The sequence below is a fragment of the Triturus cristatus genome, chromosome 1_2 (genome assembly GCF_964204655.1).
Source record: "Triturus cristatus chromosome 1_2, aTriCri1.1, whole genome shotgun sequence".
Lineage (NCBI taxonomy): Eukaryota > Metazoa > Chordata > Amphibia > Caudata > Salamandridae > Triturus > Triturus cristatus.
The window spans coordinates 932929838-932947907 of record NC_140580.1 but is presented as its reverse complement, the minus strand read 5'-3'; positions in this window follow the sequence as shown (position 1 = coordinate 932947907).

Below are 18070 nucleotides of genomic sequence, written 5' to 3'. Positions count from 1 at the left end.
CTTTTCATGATGTCATCAAGGACATTCTGGCTAAGGAATGGCTTGAGGTCGATAAGCAAGGGATTCCTCGCTTTCTGGGGAGCGATATCGCCTGGCAAAGTCTCGATACCCAGTTTCCTCAGGTTCCTAAGGTCAATTCTATTTTGTCCTCCATGGCTTCTTCTTCTTCATCATCTTTGTTTTCGGAAGATGCTTCTTTGCTGATCCGGTTGAGCGGAAGGTGGAGTCCGCTCTCAAGTGTTCATATGCTGCTTCTTATTTTGGGGTTCGGGCTAGCAATTATTTGGCCTACGCGCCGCAGGTCCTAATCAAGAATTTTGAGAAATTGTTTGACTGTCTTCAGGATCAGGGGGATCCCACTCCTATCTTGGCACAGATGGAGGTCTTGGCTCAGTTTCTGTTTGATGTGACGTTTTATACCCTGTGGGCCTTCTCCTCAGCTGCCGGGGCAGCGTTAGCTGGTCAGAGGTCTCTCTGGGCCAAGCCTTGGCGTCATGATGCTTCTCAGAAGGCCTTGATTCATAAGCTGCCTTTTGAGGCTCCCCGGCTTTTTGGGGACGATTTGAACACAATGGTGCAGTGGTCTGTGGAGGAGAAGAAACCCTTTCAGACTGTGCAGAAGAAGAAATCCTTTTTCTTTAAGCAAGAGTTTCAGGGTGCTCTGTCTTCTTCTCAGCCCTTTTGTGGTCGGGGAGCTGCGTACCATTATAAATTCTGGCCTCAGCAGCAGCCCCAGGGTGCTGGACAAAAATGACTATGCCAGGGTGGGGGCTCGGTTACATTTGTTCCTGGATTGTTGGTCAAGTCTGATTTCCGACCAGTGGATCCTGTTGATCATCGATCTGGGTTACCGAATTCTGTTCTGGAACCATCCCCCTTTGGACTGTTTTTGGGTCACCCCATTGCCAAAAGACTTCGTGAAACGGTCTGCCATGTTGTCGGGCTTCGGCCTGTTATTATCAAAGGGTGCTGTTGTCCTGGTTCTGGTGGCAGAGCGGGCCTGGGGTTCTATTCCACTCTGTTGACAATGGATGCCAGTGTTTGGGGTTGGCGGGGCCACGTTGGGGTCCTTGGAGGCCAAGGGTCAGTGGTCTCAGGGAGACAGCACCAGTGCCTCGAACTGGCGGGAGTTGGTGGCCATTTGGCAGGCGATGCTGTTCTTTCAGATTTCTCTCCAAGAGGCGAATCTATTGGTTCATACCGACAATCAGGTGGCTCGTTGTTACTTGAACCGCCAGGGGGGGACCAGGTGTGCATCTCTGAATCTGCAGGCTTCCATGATTTGTGCATGGGCGATGTCTCTCATGTTTGCATTGCGGGCTGTTTACATTCAGGGGCATCTGAACTTTCATGCAGACAGCTTGAGCCGCGAGCTTCCGTCCTCTGTTCTGTACCATCTGTCTGTTCCTCTGTTCCGGGACATTTGTCTTCGGTTCAGGACTACCTGGATTGATCTTTTTGCTTACCCTCACAACGCTCTTCTCCCCCAGTTCTGTTCCGAAGTGATTTGTCCTCAGGCTTGGGCAGTGGATACTCTCTCGATTCCTTGGCCCTTGGGCCTTCTGTATGCCTTCCCTCCAATTCCCCTCCTACTGAGGGTGCTGCAGAAGATTCGGGGGGAGAGGGTGTCTGTGCTGTTGATTGCTCCCTTTTGGCCTTGCCGCCTTTGGTTTCCGCTCCTGATGCAGCTGGCAGGGGCAGGTTTATCCAGCTTCCCTTGGTTCCGGCTCCACTTCAGTATCCTCTCCTGTTTTTGCCCAGTCTTCGTCACTTACATCGGACAGCCTGTTTCTTGAGTTGCTGACATTGGAGTCTTTGGGCTGTTCGTCTATGGTGGCCTGTGTCATTCAGCAGTCACATCCACCTTCGACCCTTAAAAGCTATGATAAGCATTGGGGCTCTTTTGTCTCTTGGTGCTGCTCGCATGGTATGGATCCTGTGGTTGGGGATCCGGCTTCTATTCTTGAATTTCTTCGAGATGGGTTTTTGAGAGACCTTTTCCCTTCTACCTTGTCTGCTCAGTGGTCTGTGGTTCGGGCATGTAGGGGTCCCGGAGCCTCCTTGAAGGTTGTTGCTCCTTTAGTGAGTTGGCTTCTGCGTAGAGTTCGGCTTCGTCGTCTGGTCACTCCAGGGATTGTGTCTTCTGGGGATTTGCCAACTGTTTTGAGGGGTCTGCAGTTGCCCCCTTTTAAGCCTGTATTAGAAGCAGATTTGTTGTGGTTGTCTGCTAAGGTGGCTTTTCTGTTGGCCATCACCTCCGCTAGGCTGTTAGGGGAGTTGGGTGCTTTGCTTGTCTCCTTCCCTTATTTGCAGTTTCTGCAGGATAGGGTTGTTTTGTGGCTTGACCCCGCATTTCTCCCTAAAGTTTCCTCCAAATGTCATTTGCAGCAGTAGGGGGTCCTTCCTGATTTGCCTGGGGATGGGATTCGCTTGTTCCTTGTACCTTGGAAGTTCACAGGGTCCTTCAGGTTTACCTCCAACGTACTCTGGGGTTTCGTCTTTTCCCTGCCCTGTTTGTCTCCTGTGGGGGTGTGGCTAAGGGGAAAAAGGTTTCTACTTCTAATCAGTCAGTGGGTGCGTTTGGCGGTCTGCCAATCCTATAAGTCTGTGGGTCAGACTCCTCCATTTCAGGTACAGGGACGTTCAACACATTCTGTGTCCGCTTCCTGGGCTGAGGCGGTGGGGATCTCTATCCAGGAGATTTGTAGGGCGGCGACTTGGCAGTCCCATCATACATTTGTCCAGTATTATCTTGATGTTTTGCATGCCTCTGTGGACAATTTTGATGTTGGTGTTTTGAACGCTGCTATACCTTAGTAATTTCTCTGATTAAATTCTTGTACTTTTGCATGGATCCTTGGTGTTCTGCATTTTTCTTCTTGCTTTTCTGCTTGTGAGTTCCTCACAAGGTAAGGACTGGGACGAAGAGGACGTATGAGGGGTAAAGTTTTGTTAATTACCGGTAATCTTCATTACCCCGATTAAGGTCCTCCTCGTCCCAGTCCTGTTACCTCCCTCCCTCCCACTGTGTTTGTGTCTGGACTTGTTGATAACAGACATGGCGGTGGGTGGGAGGGGCTTAAATAAAAAATATACTAGTGTTTCTATTGGCTGTCATGAGGCAGGACTGCCTCACATGGTAAGGACTGGGACGAGGAGGTACTTAATCGGGGAAATGAAGATTACCGGTAAGGATCAAAACATTATCCAAAGACAGTAAGGTGTTCTGGAAAGTGGTTAAGAGCCCTCTTTTCCAGGGCAAAAGTGGGCCATATCTGGACCTCCACATAGATGAAGATACATGGCTAAACCATTTCCAAAACATATTTCAGGATCAGTCAGAAATAGCCATGGAGATACCGGCATCCCACTCACGTGCTCCTTTAGTATTGGTGTTCTCTATAGACGAAGTTGATCGTGTGCTGTCCCAATCGCCTGGCCTGAAGACAGCTGGACCTGATGGGGTCCCATTTTCTTACTAACAAACCTTTGTGGGCCCCAGTCTTGAGCACAGCCCTTAACATTATAGCCAAAGTTGGTCCCTTGCAGTCTTGGAGGCAGTCTGTGATAATTCCAATTTATAACAAGGGGAATTGCACTGTCCCTACTAATTATCACCCTCTCCCTTTTGGACAGCACGGCAAAACTAATGGGCAGACTGTTACTAAATAGATTGTAGGTGTGGGTAAGGGAGAACAATGTACTTGTGGAAGCCCAATATAGTTTTAGGAAGGGGAAGGGGACAATAGACCAACGCTTCAACCGTGCCATAATGACATCTAAATATGTTACTGCAAGGAAAGGCCAGCTATTTATGGCATTTATGGACCTGTCCGCGACCTTTGACTGTGTGACCCACAGTAGACTGTGGGCCATCATGGAAGCGATGGCTGTGAACCCTTCCGTAATTTCTTTCATTAGAGATCTTTATAGTCATGCAGAGATGTTAGTCCAATATGGGAAACACGGAGAATGCTCGACACCCTTTAGGACAGAAAAGGGGGAGAGACAGGGCTTTGTCCTTGCCCCCTTTCTTTTATCCCTATATACAAATAAATTATCTGAGGTGCTGAGCGAAAAATGCAAGGATATCCCAGTGGTAGGAACACTATCCCTGCCCGTCATGCTTTACACAGATGACGTGGTTTTATTGGCCAGAACCCCAAAGACCCTAGAGCTTTCTATTGAGTTATACTCAGCCCATATGGCAGAGTTAGGCTTATATGTTAATAAAACTAAGTCCTATGTGATGGCTGTGGGCAGGGAAAAGTAGAAAAAATTAATGCAACTCCAAATAAATGGTAAAAATTTGGAAAGAGTGGACGTTTTTATGTATTTCGGCATTCTCTTTGACGAAAAACTAAATTGAGCTGTATTGGTCAGAACCAGAAGACCAAAACTATAGCTGGCCTTTGGAAGTTTGCTAAAAAAAAAATAGGAATCAAACCAATCAAAGAAATGTTAGAAATGTATTCAGCAAAAACATTATCCATAGCGACCTACGGTGCAGAAATTTGGGGTATAGCACATGTTGATCCCTTACACGTTATAGAGGATACATTTCTAAAGAGACTATTGGCTACCCCTAGTTCAGGCTCAAATATTTCAGTCCATAAGGAACTAGGCTTCCCGTTTATATCTGATATTTTAAAAATGGCCCGCTTAAAGTTTGGCTTTCGATTTGGGAAAGGGAAATAGTCCTTTTAAATCAAATTGTGTTAAAGGATATTTTATTTTTGGACCGAGCTTCCTCGATTACCTGGCTTGCATTTGTGAAACAGTCTTTTGCGAGCTAGACTTAGAGTTTTTGTTTAACTCACCGTCCGAGTGTATATCCTTTTCTAAATCCAGATTAAAATAACTTTTAATTGCCAAATGTACTCAAGATAGATAGCAAAAAATGCTAACCAAAACCTGTCATTACCTACGGAGCATCCCCAACTGTGGAAAGTGGGCAGATATCTTATCTCTCATTTGTTACCAACATCAGACACCATTTTTTACTGGTGGGATTTAGACTGAATTACATTCCGCTATCCAGCACAAGTTTACTCGGTAAACCAGTTGTCTTTATGTTCTTGCGATGGTTTTTTCAGCCCATCTATTTCACATCTTCTATTTTTCTGCTCATTTTATAACGGTGAGAGGAAAACATTTATCATCCCACTACTGAGAAAACGTGTGCACAACCAGGCTCTTGAAACATTACGACTACTGGAAACACCATACATATGCTTTATGATTGCGTCTTTCTTATTAGCTTTTTTAAAGATTAGAAAGGTGAATATTACAGCATAAGGGGCACGCTTTTAAGAGCTTGTATTGTCTGTTTTGGTAACTGTCCGGGTATGTTAAAAGTTTTATAGACCTATATAATCGTACCCACATTGTAGTCCCTATCAAACGGCTACTGGCTATTTTTATATTCACTAAATTGTTTGGATGAGATGATGTCTTTATCGGATGTATATTATTTATGATTTTATGTACCTTTTATGCATTTATTCAAATGCAAAGTAAAGCTCAATGATTGATTGTGTTCGTTTTTTGTTAAAAAATGTACGCAGTTTGAATGAATTTGAATATGTCAATGTGTACTTGCTCAAAAATACATTTATTAGATGGACAAAACTTAATCCCTTATTCAGGTTGAAGTCATCTTCAGAAAATGATTGTGTTGACAAATTTATACTGATTGTGCTAACCTGAATTGTGGGGAATATTGATTAAATGGGGAAAAGTGTTGTCTTGTTTAGGTTTGGTTTGTTTCTGACTTGGTAACTACTGTGTTTACTTGTTTTCTGGCGCATCTCCTCGGAGAGTGCTTTTCTTATGTTGTATCCTTCTCCCAACACCTCTTCTCATCGATTCTGAACCTGTATATTTCATCTAAAAATAAGGACGCGTTTATTTGTTTCCCCGCTGCTATACCTTCTTCTGAAGATTCACTGATAATGATTGAGATGTCTAAGTCATATGCAGAGATTGTGTGTGAAGCTATTCTCGGTGTAGGGTTTATTTTTGTTGGTCAAAGTGCTATTATCATATTTTCTTGCATATGTGAAGATGCAACCACATATACAGTCACTGTCATCGCTGATGATCTTTTTAGATTTTATTTTGTCTTTGAGCTACAGTTGATGAGCATCAAAATTGTATCGTTGTCTGCACAAGCTTCTGGTAGGTTCAGAGTGTTTATTTATCCCTCCAGCTTTTGTATTTCAGAGAGTTTCAAGTTAATTTCTGTGTGTCTGATAAAGATGTGTATCATGCCATTTAATAAAGTTTGCAATGGATTAAATCACTTCATAAGTAGATCTTGGTCTTGAAAGGAGGGAACTACAACCCCCTAGTTACCCGCTATTGTTCAGTATATATTTCTTATGTAACATCATCTCTCCAGTGGGAACTTTTTTTTGTTTCCTTAGTCTTTCTAGCTTAACATATTTTTGTTTAAACCGTTCGTGGTTATTAGTGTTAGTTTGTCTAGCTGTGTTGATTTATTATTATTTGTTTTGTAAATATTTTCATTCATTTTATAAAGAAACATATATCGAACATATACAGCATATATGGTCCCTTGACTATAGATGTAGCTTTGGGTAATATCATAGGTTCCAATAGTTCAACCAGTCCAGGATCAAAGCGGTAGGTATCGGGTCAACCACTGGTATGGAACTGTGCATAAGTACCCCAATATGAAAACTGGTCTATGTGATCAGCCCTAATGTGCTATAGATCTCAGCAAAGGTAAATGTGGAACATATATGAAAAACCAATAAACCCCAATCGAATGGAACCCCTGCCACCCTCAAATAATCCCCCCTTCCCTCCCCCCTTCTAGACGTGGCACATAAGGCTGAAAATCTAGTAGTATCTGGGCGCTTCGTATCGAACTATTGCAACACATGTGTAAATTCATATGTATGGCAGTAAGGCCCACAGCAAACAATAAATGACAAGTGATCTCTAGCCACTTCATGTATATATTACTCCAGCGGGAGACCAAACCATATACTAAATAAGTGGTATAAGAACCACGACTCGGGACTAGACCTAGTCTAGAAGGTGTCGAATTGCTGGGACCCCAGGGAACCACCCAAGGTGAGTAAGTAGGGACCCCACGGAGGACGGGCACAGAGTGAGAACACGACCACGTGCTCCGTACAATTCAATGGAAAAGTCGCGGTTGGAAAATAAGAGATTAAGGACCCTTCCCAGCAGATTACGAAGACAACCCTTGGAATTTAGGAGGTTGGAGAGCCACCCCACCCGTGGATACCTTTGTACCAGAGTTACCTATCCCAGAGGAGCCGGGTGCATAGGCATGAAGTGGCGTCAGAAACCCTTGTTGTTCTCTATGGATGTCGACAAAGAAATGCTGCTGCTGGAAGTAAGAAAAGTGTTCGGTGGAATCCAAACGTGGATTCTAGATGGAAAGAACCTGAAAGCAGAGGGGACAGAGTCTGGGTCACTTTGGAGTGGACAGGACAGCGGGGAGGCTACACCCATGTCCTTTGTCCAGTTATGCACCAGAGCAGGAGCAAATGGCTCCCATAACTGGTTTGAGCTGCACTATGCACAGGGACACCAAATGTGCCCCTGAGCCAGACTTTCTAGCACTGAGACAGTGCACCCACCCAGTCCCAATACACTAAATCCTGTCTGGGAGGTGGCAACACCTCCCTGTGACAGGATGCCTATTGTGCTGCCTTCCCCTGCTCAAGCTTGGCTCAGAAGCAGGAGGGCAGACTCGTGTCTGTGGCTGGCTGCATCCATTTTGTGCTGTCAGGCTCGAGAAAGTCGGTACCGGTAGACTTAGGTACCCGAAGAACATCGGTTCTGAGTAGAGGAATCACCAGTTACTGGTGTGGAGGTTTGATTCCAAGGTGTTTGATACCAAACACGACATACTTAGTTGCAGTTTTTTTCAACATAGCATTTACCGCAAGGTTATAATGCATCTTTACTTATATGTCGGGTGGTATCCCATACAGCCCAGGAGAATGGTCTCCGAAGACTGCAGAGGGGCCCTACTCATGCAGGAGCACCCTCTCACGTAAAACCCAGCACCTTGCCTTCAGGATTGTTAAGGCCTGCTATAGGGGTAACTTACAAAGTGTAATGATATATATAGATATAGTGAGTCTATATCTACGGTAAGTGGTGCAAGCACCATCTCACACAGGCTGCAGTAGCAGACCTAGGATTCCATTTTGCATGGCCTCTCAGGGGTGACATAATACATGCATCAGCCCATGAGAGGCCTCTGGGGTACCTATGCCCTGGGTACACGTGTACCACATACTAGGGACTGATAAGGGCACCCCAGTATCCAATCTGGAGTTGTACCAAAGTACATACATATCAATTTAAGGGTGAAAGCAGATAGGCTGGGGTCCTGAATAGCAGGATCCCAGCCAGACTAGTCAATGAAATGAATGAAATGAAAGGGGATTTATAAAGCGCGCCTGCTGCCCTAAGGCGTCCAAGCGCTGAGTAGAAAAACCGGTTCACTGAGGGACTAGCTAAGGGAGACAAGTGGGGAATTAGTTCCTGAACAAGAAAGTTTTTAATTCCTTGCGGAAGGAAGGGAGGATGGGATTGGATCTAAGGGATAGGGGAAGTGAGTTCCATAATTTGGCGGCGTTGAGGGTGAAGGCCCTGCCTCCTGCTCTTGACCTCTTAATTCTAGGTACTGTGGCTAGAAATGCGTTAGTTAAGCGCAGTAGTTTTCCGGGGAGGTAGGGAGTGAGAAGAGAATGATTGATCTCTGGGTTTGCTCTGTGAAATGCTTGATGGGATATGCATAGGGTTTTGTATTTTATTCTTTCCCTCACCGGGAGCCAATGGAGTGATCGAATTCCCGTTTTGGCAGATTCTCTTCTCGGTATCTTAAGTAGCGTGCGTGCAGCACAGTTCTGGATTCGCTGTAGTTTTTGCAGCACGTATTCAGGGGCTCCCAGATAGAGAGCGTTGTTGAAGTCTATCCGGGACTGGATGAGGCCCTGAATAACTACCTGTTGGGCTTCGAAAGGTAGGAGAGGCAGAATTTTCTTCAGCATCCGGATGATACCGAAACAAGTTGCTGAAGTTTTGGTGGCCTGGGAGTTCAGAGTGAGTGAGTTGTCGAGCCACACTCCCAGGCTTTTGATATTCTCCTTCGGGGTAGGTGGTGGGCCTAAACTAGGGGGCCATAGCCGGTCGAAGTCAGTGAGGGTGGAGGGGCCGAGGAGCATGACCTCGGTTTTATCCCCGTTTAATTTTAATGAGGATGCTGTCATCCATTTCCTCACCTCTTCCATGCAGGCCGCTAGGTTGTCCCGAGGGGGCCCGCTGTTCTTCTGTGCCAGGGAGACCACCAGCTGGGTGTCGTCCGCATATGAAATGATTTTGATACCATATTGGCGGACAACCTCAGCCAGCAGTCTCATGTACACATTGAACAGCGTGGGGCTTAGGGAGGAGCCCTGGGGTACCCCACAATCCAGGGATCTACTGGTGGAGCAGGAGTCGCCGTTGAAGACCTGGAAAGTCCTTCCGCTCAAAAAGGAGCTTAGCCAGTCAAGGGCGGCTCCGGTGAGTCAAAACAGTGGGTGCAAAAAGCAAAAAGTGGGGGTAACCACAAGCAGCAGATCCTACTTTCCTTCACAGGACTTGACATAGAGGGTACCAAAAATAATGCTTCTGATGCATTGTTTTATTTCCGGTGGCAATACAAGCAAGCCTCCTCATCGCTTTTTCCAGCACAGCTTTTGCATTTTCTGCAGTGGACCCATGGTTGGCGAAACTTGGGGAACTGTCACTCAGACACAGGACACAAGTGCATTACAAGAACTGTGTCAACATCTTGCTTAGGGTGACCAGAACCCTCATTGCCGCTCCTTTGGAAGCAAGAGTGCAGTATTTCATCCAATGGGCTAGGGAAAAGAGAAAGGGCCATGCATGGGTAGCAAGGCACCTCTGCGCGGTGCCCCACCATGCAAAGCTATATGATCAGTAAGCCCCACCTGTGCATTCCCTATCAGAGCATCTCTCAAAGGTTGGGTCATCAGACAAGAAGGAACACAACAGCAGAGCACCCATACAGTTCCACATTTTGCAAGATGGTAAACAGTTAACATAGTCACCTATTCTAGCTACGAAGCAGCACGGTTTTTATCTGCCTTCTTTGTAATGTGATGTAATGTAAAGGGCATTAGTAAAGCAATCTGTTACTTCAGGGAGTGTCCTGTCGCTATGTACCTCACATGTTGACTGGTAGAGAGACCTAACCATTAAAGCCTGATTAAAAAGCCATGTCTTCAATTTCTTCTGAAACTGGGAGGTGGCTGAAATGTTCCGTAACTCCAAAGGGAGTTTGTTCCACACTGAAGGTCCTAAGATTGAGAAGGACCAGCCACCCATTCTACACAGCAGAATCATTGGGACATTGGCCAGAAAAAGGTTAGCTGGGCAAAGGCACCTAGATGGAGCATAGAAACAGATCCTATCTCTGAGGTACCCCGCACCAGCCTAATGAATTGCCCTATGTACCTATACCAAGGTCTTAAAAATAATCCTTTCCAAATTGGGAGCCAGTGCAATACCCTTAAATGTGGGTATACATGTGTTCTCAGTGGTAGGCCTAGAAGAGTACGAGCTGCTGCGGTTTGAACTGCCTGTAGTTTGTTATCAAATAGGCAGGCTCAGATGCAGAGCATTACCATAGACAAGTCTTGATGTAATTAAGGCCTGTACTAACCGTTTCCGAGCCGAGAAAGAGAGAAGATGCAAAAGCATTCTTACCATACACAACAGGCCAAAACGCGTCCCCACCACTGCATTACCCTGAGGCAAAAACAAAAGAGGGCCATCAAACGTAATGCCTAGAGTCTTATCCGCGCTAGTCTGGCGTAATCGAGCAGAGCGTCCACAGGCCAAAAAGACTGCCAAGGCTCATGTACCTTTACACCAAAAAAAGAGTTGCTCTGTATTTTCAGCATTACATTTGAGCTGGTGAAGTGTCAGCCATTGGAAAACTGCTGTCAAACAGGTTCTAATTTTTTTGCTAAGGAATACTTCATCTCTGCCCCAGGAAAACAGTAGCTGAGTGTCACCAGCATAAGATTTTTTTGTGCTCCTTGGGCCTCTGCCAAAAGAGCAAACAAGCATTTGCAATGCAATAGGTCTCGCATTTACACGAGTTTGACCTATTGGCATTGTAAATGACAATGGCTTTTATTTATGTTTCAAAAACCAAAACATACATAAAAGGCAATGTCATTTACAATAAAAATAGCTCAAACTATTGCATTGCAAATGCCGCCATGGATTGAAGCATTGTCAGGCTTATCTGCACTTACTTTGCATCTGAGAAGGAGAAAGAGTTTGTGTGGAGGGAATTCTGGACTTCGGCTTCATAGAGGGGTAAGAGGGGGTGAGAGGCAGGGGTTATAGCCCTAGGCTTTAGCATGTAAATTACCACAAGAAGTTGTTTTTTTGCTTGAAAGCCCTGAAAGGAAAGGTTAACATTATTGTTGAGACCCAAAACAACAATAATCACCGTGTTTGTCACACTAACATTGGTGGGGAAAAGCAAACAGGTCACCTGATTAAAGTGAAAATGTGGTTCTATGCAACTCAGGTTGCAGTGTTGCTTCTAACGAGTCCTACGGCTTTACACCTGCACGGAGACTAAGACACTACCAAAAAGCAATACTCTGGAATTCAGGCTTGGTCCCCTTAAAACCACAGAGAATCGTTTCATTTAGTTCATTAAAGCTTTTGTTCAAAGCCTGCAAAGACCCATGGGGAACTCCACTGTACACCTTCAGGCGGTTATAGCGGAGAGAGAGCAGATCTCCCACCTCATCAACACGGACCAACTCACACACCAGCGTGGGCTGTAAAAAACAAAAAATCGAAACGTAGCCAAAGAAACTTTAAAGAGACACATGGAAAGAGGTAGTGCACGAAGTGAGCCGTGAAGGCAACAGCTCGGCCAAACTCACCCAAGAGCTAGATTTGGGAAAAGCAGAAGACAACCTCACCATTTCTCAACCTTACTAACTGCTGTTAGACGATTTCGAAAGATGAGAAGGCAACCCCCACCCCACACACAGACCATATTCAGAAGTCTTGCTGATACTCTACGGTAAAGACAGCATTTAAAAGGATATGATGGGCACAGCTAGTAAGTCTACCTCAGGAGGTCGATTAGCTCGGGCCCCCAGCCAAGCCTTACCCAGAAAAGCAAACATCTGCAACACAGCCCCATAAAACAACTTACCAGTAAGAGAGCACAAGGAAATGCATAAGCGAACCAGAGGGGGGAGTAGGAAAGGCAAGAAGCTGGGGGGAAATGAGGACACACACAGACACACGAAGAACACACATGGGAATCTTGTCTCCTGCACTAGGCAAAGCTTAGGAACCTCGTAGCAGAGGAAGCTGGAGAAAGGGTGTTGTTTATGGCTGCAAGTGTGAATGCACTGAAAGGAAGGGGTTGTGTGTGTCGGGGGTATTACAGACCACCCTCCACAAATTGTTGCCCTTAGAACAGAGGACTAATGTGAGCACAGGAGCAGTGGGTGAGGGGCAGAAACAGGAGCACTGCTATGGGTGGCAGGAGATTACTAAGTGGGTACTAAGGGGAAGGGGTGCTCGAAAAGGTGACCAGATTATTGCCAGATGTAATGGGGCACAGGAAGCCTCAGCTTCAAAGACAGAGGGCTGAGTGTTTTGAGTCTGGGGGAGGATGCATGGTGAAAGGATTGGAGGGGGCTGAGAGGGGAGAGAGAGGAGGCTGCAGGGACCAGCGTGGTGCCCCTGCACAGAGTTTTGTTGATGATTGCTCACCTGGGTCTGCAGGGACAATGGGGCCGGTGATAGAGGCGCTCAGCCACCGGGGGTGTCCGGGGGCCCCGGTGCTGTTGGCTGCAGAGGAGGAGGGGGCTGTTCCGCCGCTGCCGGCTATCTGCTGCCTCTGTTGCCCGAAGGTGGGGGGTAAACGCTTCAAGAAACATAAAGCACAGTGGCCGGTAAACGAACGAGTATGCTGATAAAAAAACACAAGGGGCAGGGAAAGCGTTCACTTTCCCTTCGCGTTCGCTTTCCCTTCCGCTTGAAAAAAACACAAAGAAGCCCGCGACTGGTGCGCGCGCGCCACTGCGAGCCATGGCCTATTGGTGTCTATTACGCGCACTAAGAGCGTAATAGACACCAATAGGCCATGGGCGGAGCAATGCGCCGGCATTGGCCAATTGCGTGCAGTCTTTTATAAAAAGACGCACGCAAAGGCCAATCGCGTAGCACACATTTCTGAACCCCCGGACAAAAGGGCTCTCAGTGCAACGCAGGTCGCGAGACCTAAAAAGGGCCTTTAGGTGCGGAAAAATTGGTGGCCAACTCGTAAGGTGACACCAGCTTGCAGGCCCGGTGTGGGGATGACCTGGTCACGAGAGATGGTGTTCTGGACGGGAGTGTCCAGAAATCCAAGACTTATCAGATAGGGGTGGGCAGGATGATTTCTCTACAGAACTTGGGGGAACCAGCCTATTCCCTGGTGGCATGTGGGGGCACACCTGTGTTAATATTGATGTTGATGTATGCAATGATACATGTGTGCATAAAAACGAAATTGAATCACTGTTGTCGAAATTACCCAAGATGACCTCTCCATCAACCCCGAGTCAGAGATAGGTAGTCAGGCATGCCCTGTGACCTAAGCCTGAGGCAACTGATTGACAGATCACAAGTGGGGTGGCACATAACCAGCAGAACAAACACGTGAATAGGAAAAAACTGATTTGTCCCACAGATAGGCAGCAACACCACAATGGTCCGGGTAGATTGGCCCCAATAAAACGCACCTGGCCGGAGGGGCACGCATACCCAAAACACCAGAAAGTTAGATGCCACATGAAGTTAGAAACACCAAGCCAATCAGGACACAGCATACACAGCACATGCAGTGATCACGCACTCCCCATGCCGCACATTTGGACACTTTACCCACTGGCCCTCATTGTGTCCACTCGAGGTCGAGACCCACTTGCATTTGTTATCAGGTGGGAGTATTTTATGGCTCCATGACTAGGCCCACATTCCTCTCCCTAAACAGGATCTGCAAATTGTTCTATGAAGCTCCAAGAAATGTGTACAGATGTTACGCATAGGCCCTGGGTGTGATATAGTGCCAGCACCTTGATCTTATTTTTTAGTCTGAAAGGGTTTTGTCAGTGCTACCAGATTCTTAACACTGTTAGTGTCTGAAAGAAGGGAGGGGTGTTATTCACTTGGATCGCTGGGCATGATACAGATGATATGAATGACTCCTTGGTGTGATATAGGGTGTAATTCGGACATTAGGTACAATTTGGATCTTGGAGGTTAGGTGTAACTTGTGCTTGGCGAAGGAAGGCCTGTGGTTGTCAAGTTGTTCCTTGTTTCCATGTAAATTGTTGTTATCTTTGCCCCGGAGCCGATATTGACAGACTCTCGGGCTCACTTAGTCCTGTGTACTACGCGAAGCCTCCCCTCGTCTTCGGGTAGCAGGGTGTTGAGGTATTTTTTTGACAAAGTCATAATTTTTTCTCAGTCAGTTTTTTCTCTCTTTTTCTTCATTGTGGTTATCAATTGATGCATTCTTGATGTTGTGGTGTTGGTAAATTGTTGCAACTGCATTTTTGTCTTGAATGTTGTGTTTTGTTCATGAGTCAATGTGCTTATGAAGACCCAGCTAATTCTAACAATAGTTTTTCCATATCTGCTATTTTCCTGCTGAAATCACATGATTTGAACTAACAATTACACTTCCTTTTAGGTTGAGACCCTTCAGTTTTTTGCTTGATCTGTTTATTACACTTTTGCATATATAGTACATCCGATCAGCACATATTATACCTACAGAACCAGTAGTTATATACAATCAGAGTTTACAAAAACCGCTTAGCATTTTGAATGTAGTCATGGTCTATATCTGATCAAAGCAGCAAACATTAATTACTAACTTACCCAGCCCACCTGCAAATCGCCGGTTCTTGACGACACCGTGCCTACAATTCCGCTGGAACTGCCATCGCGCCCCATCCAACCCCAGCAATCATCCATCCTGCCCGCGTAGTCTGAATCCTTTCAGACACCTCCGGGTTTTCCATTTTAGGTCGCCATAACTTGCAACCGCCTACTATTTTCGCGCAACGTGTCACCGTACCCTGCAATCGCCTAACATGCCCACCTAAGCTTCACACCCTTTCGGTGTCTGAATTCAGATGGACACCGAACTCCCCAGTTCGTTTTGGCTGGTTATTCCGTATTGAGACCACGTGCTATTATGCATTCTCTCTGGAGTTCTTCACAAGATTGCCCTTGCACACATTGCATGGCAAAATCCTTTCTCAGCATGTTAATATTATGTCCTGATGATGATCCCATTATTTCCCCTACGGTATCTCAACGTTGTCGACCCATTATACACCGAAACCACAACTTAATTTGCAATTTATGTGTAACATTCTGTACAGCATACAAGCTCTTTGTCCTGCCTGAGCGTTTGTATTTGTGTTAAATATATTGCGTTGGACGCAGGATTGTGTCCCACTTTATTTTTCTGTTCAACAAACTACAAATCATTGAATTTTCACTGTCCGGCTGGACAGCATTACCATAGTACTAATTTAGTCTCTCTTGTGTGCATTTCCCTTTCAGGTGTGGAAATATGGATTTTTATGATCAGTTATGTCCCCTATCTTGGACCCCAACGGTTTCATGTATAAATCACAAGTACATGTATGTTCCCTCCAGTTCCAGTTATGAAGACGCAAACACTTGTGCGTCCACCGTCAACATGTCCTCTTTCAGATCCGCCATGAATGGGCCGGATATTCTATTTCTAAGTATGAAAGGCCACCGGCTTTATATGGTTCATTTATCCCATTTTTCAGTCCAGGCGAGTAGTCCCTGATTCTGCCGTTAAGCCTTTTCCTGCCTTCTGCCTCTGAAAGCTCCAGTCTGAGCTCGCATCTGTATCCATGAACTTTGTCCTATTCCCTGGGCGGCTAACGGTGCCTGACTCCAGCCTGTTTCCTGCCAAAAACTGTATTTCACCTTCGAGATTATCTGCTCCGCTCCCTACCCAATGCATTCCTGTCTAGTAGTTTAAGTAAACATTCTTCCAGCTATCGAGCAAAGGGCCCGGCTTCTCTGTCTTTATGCAAGTAATTCATAGCCCTGTTACTATGGAAGATTTCTGCCCTCGCATCTAGTGTAGACACTTAGACGCTTGTACACGCACTCACAGTCAGTATAGAATAGATTTTGTTCGAGAGACCTTTCTTTTTGGATAACATAGTTCTTTAAACATAGGATGTTAGATATGATTTGGGATTAGGTTGACATAACCCCAGACTTTTGTCTCCACATGTAGAGCTAAATGTCAAGTCCCTTTCTCCCTCTAGTTGCACGTCTATCACACGTCATGCGACTGCGCACGCATCTCTGCCAAATATTTCTGCTGACATTGCAGGATTCTCCAGGTATCCACCCACACATGACAAATTACCCATTATCATCAAGTGGACGCCCACATGGACGCCCACCTTCACGCCTACTTACACGCCCACATGCTCTTATCTCATTCTCTCTTGCTCTTTTGCTTACGTACAATTGAGAAATGTGTATATATACTGTACTCTGTGAATAATGTTTTGAGAATATTGAGAATACTTTTGAGTCCCTTTCCAGATCCTTTTTTGGTGATGGTAATATTCTCCCTTTGACTCGAGTTATTGGAATAAAGCCCTTTTAGAACCTGATACCACAGACTCAGCCTCTTGCTTTATGCATGATCCTATTGATATTCTGAAATACATAGAGCGTAATATTTTATTTACCACATAATGGCGCCCGAACAGTTTAATCTCTTTCCCCACACGCCGGAGATGAAGGTCCAGTTTTGCCCCCTTCCATAGCCGTGACGGACTTCAAGCGCGCACGTCGCGGGTCTTCCCGCCAACTCCCTCAGGCCAACGAAGGGGACAGACTGCGACCAGGCATCCATACGAGGCGGTGAGGAACGCAGATTGTCCTACCCAGAGCCCACCTGCGAGAGAGCTGTGTCCGAGGTATACAGAGGCCCACCAGATTCCGAAGTTCCGAAGTATCCAAGTCACGAGTCGAGTCCAGTCCAGTCCAGTTTGGTCTAGTCCAGTTCAGTTCCGAGGCCTTCCGTTCCGAGCTACCCGGTGAGTACCATTGCCGGGGAGGCGTTCTGACGTGCACATAGGTTGTGCCGGTCAAGACGGGTTTGGGTACACAAATCCGGTCTGCACTGTTTCAGCAGTGTATCTGTACTGTTTAGCAGTATATCTAGTATGTCTAGTATATAATTCAGAATCACCTAGTTGGTGTTCCCTAATGGCCATTGTTGTTCGTTAAATGTTAAATGTTAAATGTTTTAAATACGTTCTACATATTGTGGTGTGAATGACTGTTCATTATTGTGTTTATTGTATTAAGTGTGTTCAAGTAATAAGGTCTAAAAATGCCGCTCTTTTCAAAATTAAGACAGATCAAAACTAGAAAAGGGGTACTCGAAGAAGCTGTTCCCATTCAACATAGGTACACTCCAGGGTACTTTATGTATCATAAGCATGGCCTAGATGCCGTATTATTTCTTGATTTATGGGTGAACTACACCAAGGATTTACCAGAAAGTCAGAGGTGGCCCGCAGTTGGGACATGGGATGCAGATTGCATCATGAGAGTAGAAGAAGAATTATGGAAAAAGATAGCCAGACAGTAACAGAAAGATGCCATTGAATTATGGCGTAAAGAATAGCATAGACGCACAGAGTAAGCGCTCAGAAAAAAAGAGAAAAGTAGGGAGGATTCAGACAAAGCCCGAGAAAACGTGTTAGTTGAGGAAGGTATCCGAGTAAAGGCAGAACAAGTAGATAGACAACGAAACACTCTTATGAAAGAGAAAATGTAGACCAGCTTGGAAAGATGCCATTGAGTTTTGGCGCAAGGAGTCACATAGGAGGACAGAGTAAGTGTTTCACGAAGCAGAGAGAAGTAGACTGGAGTC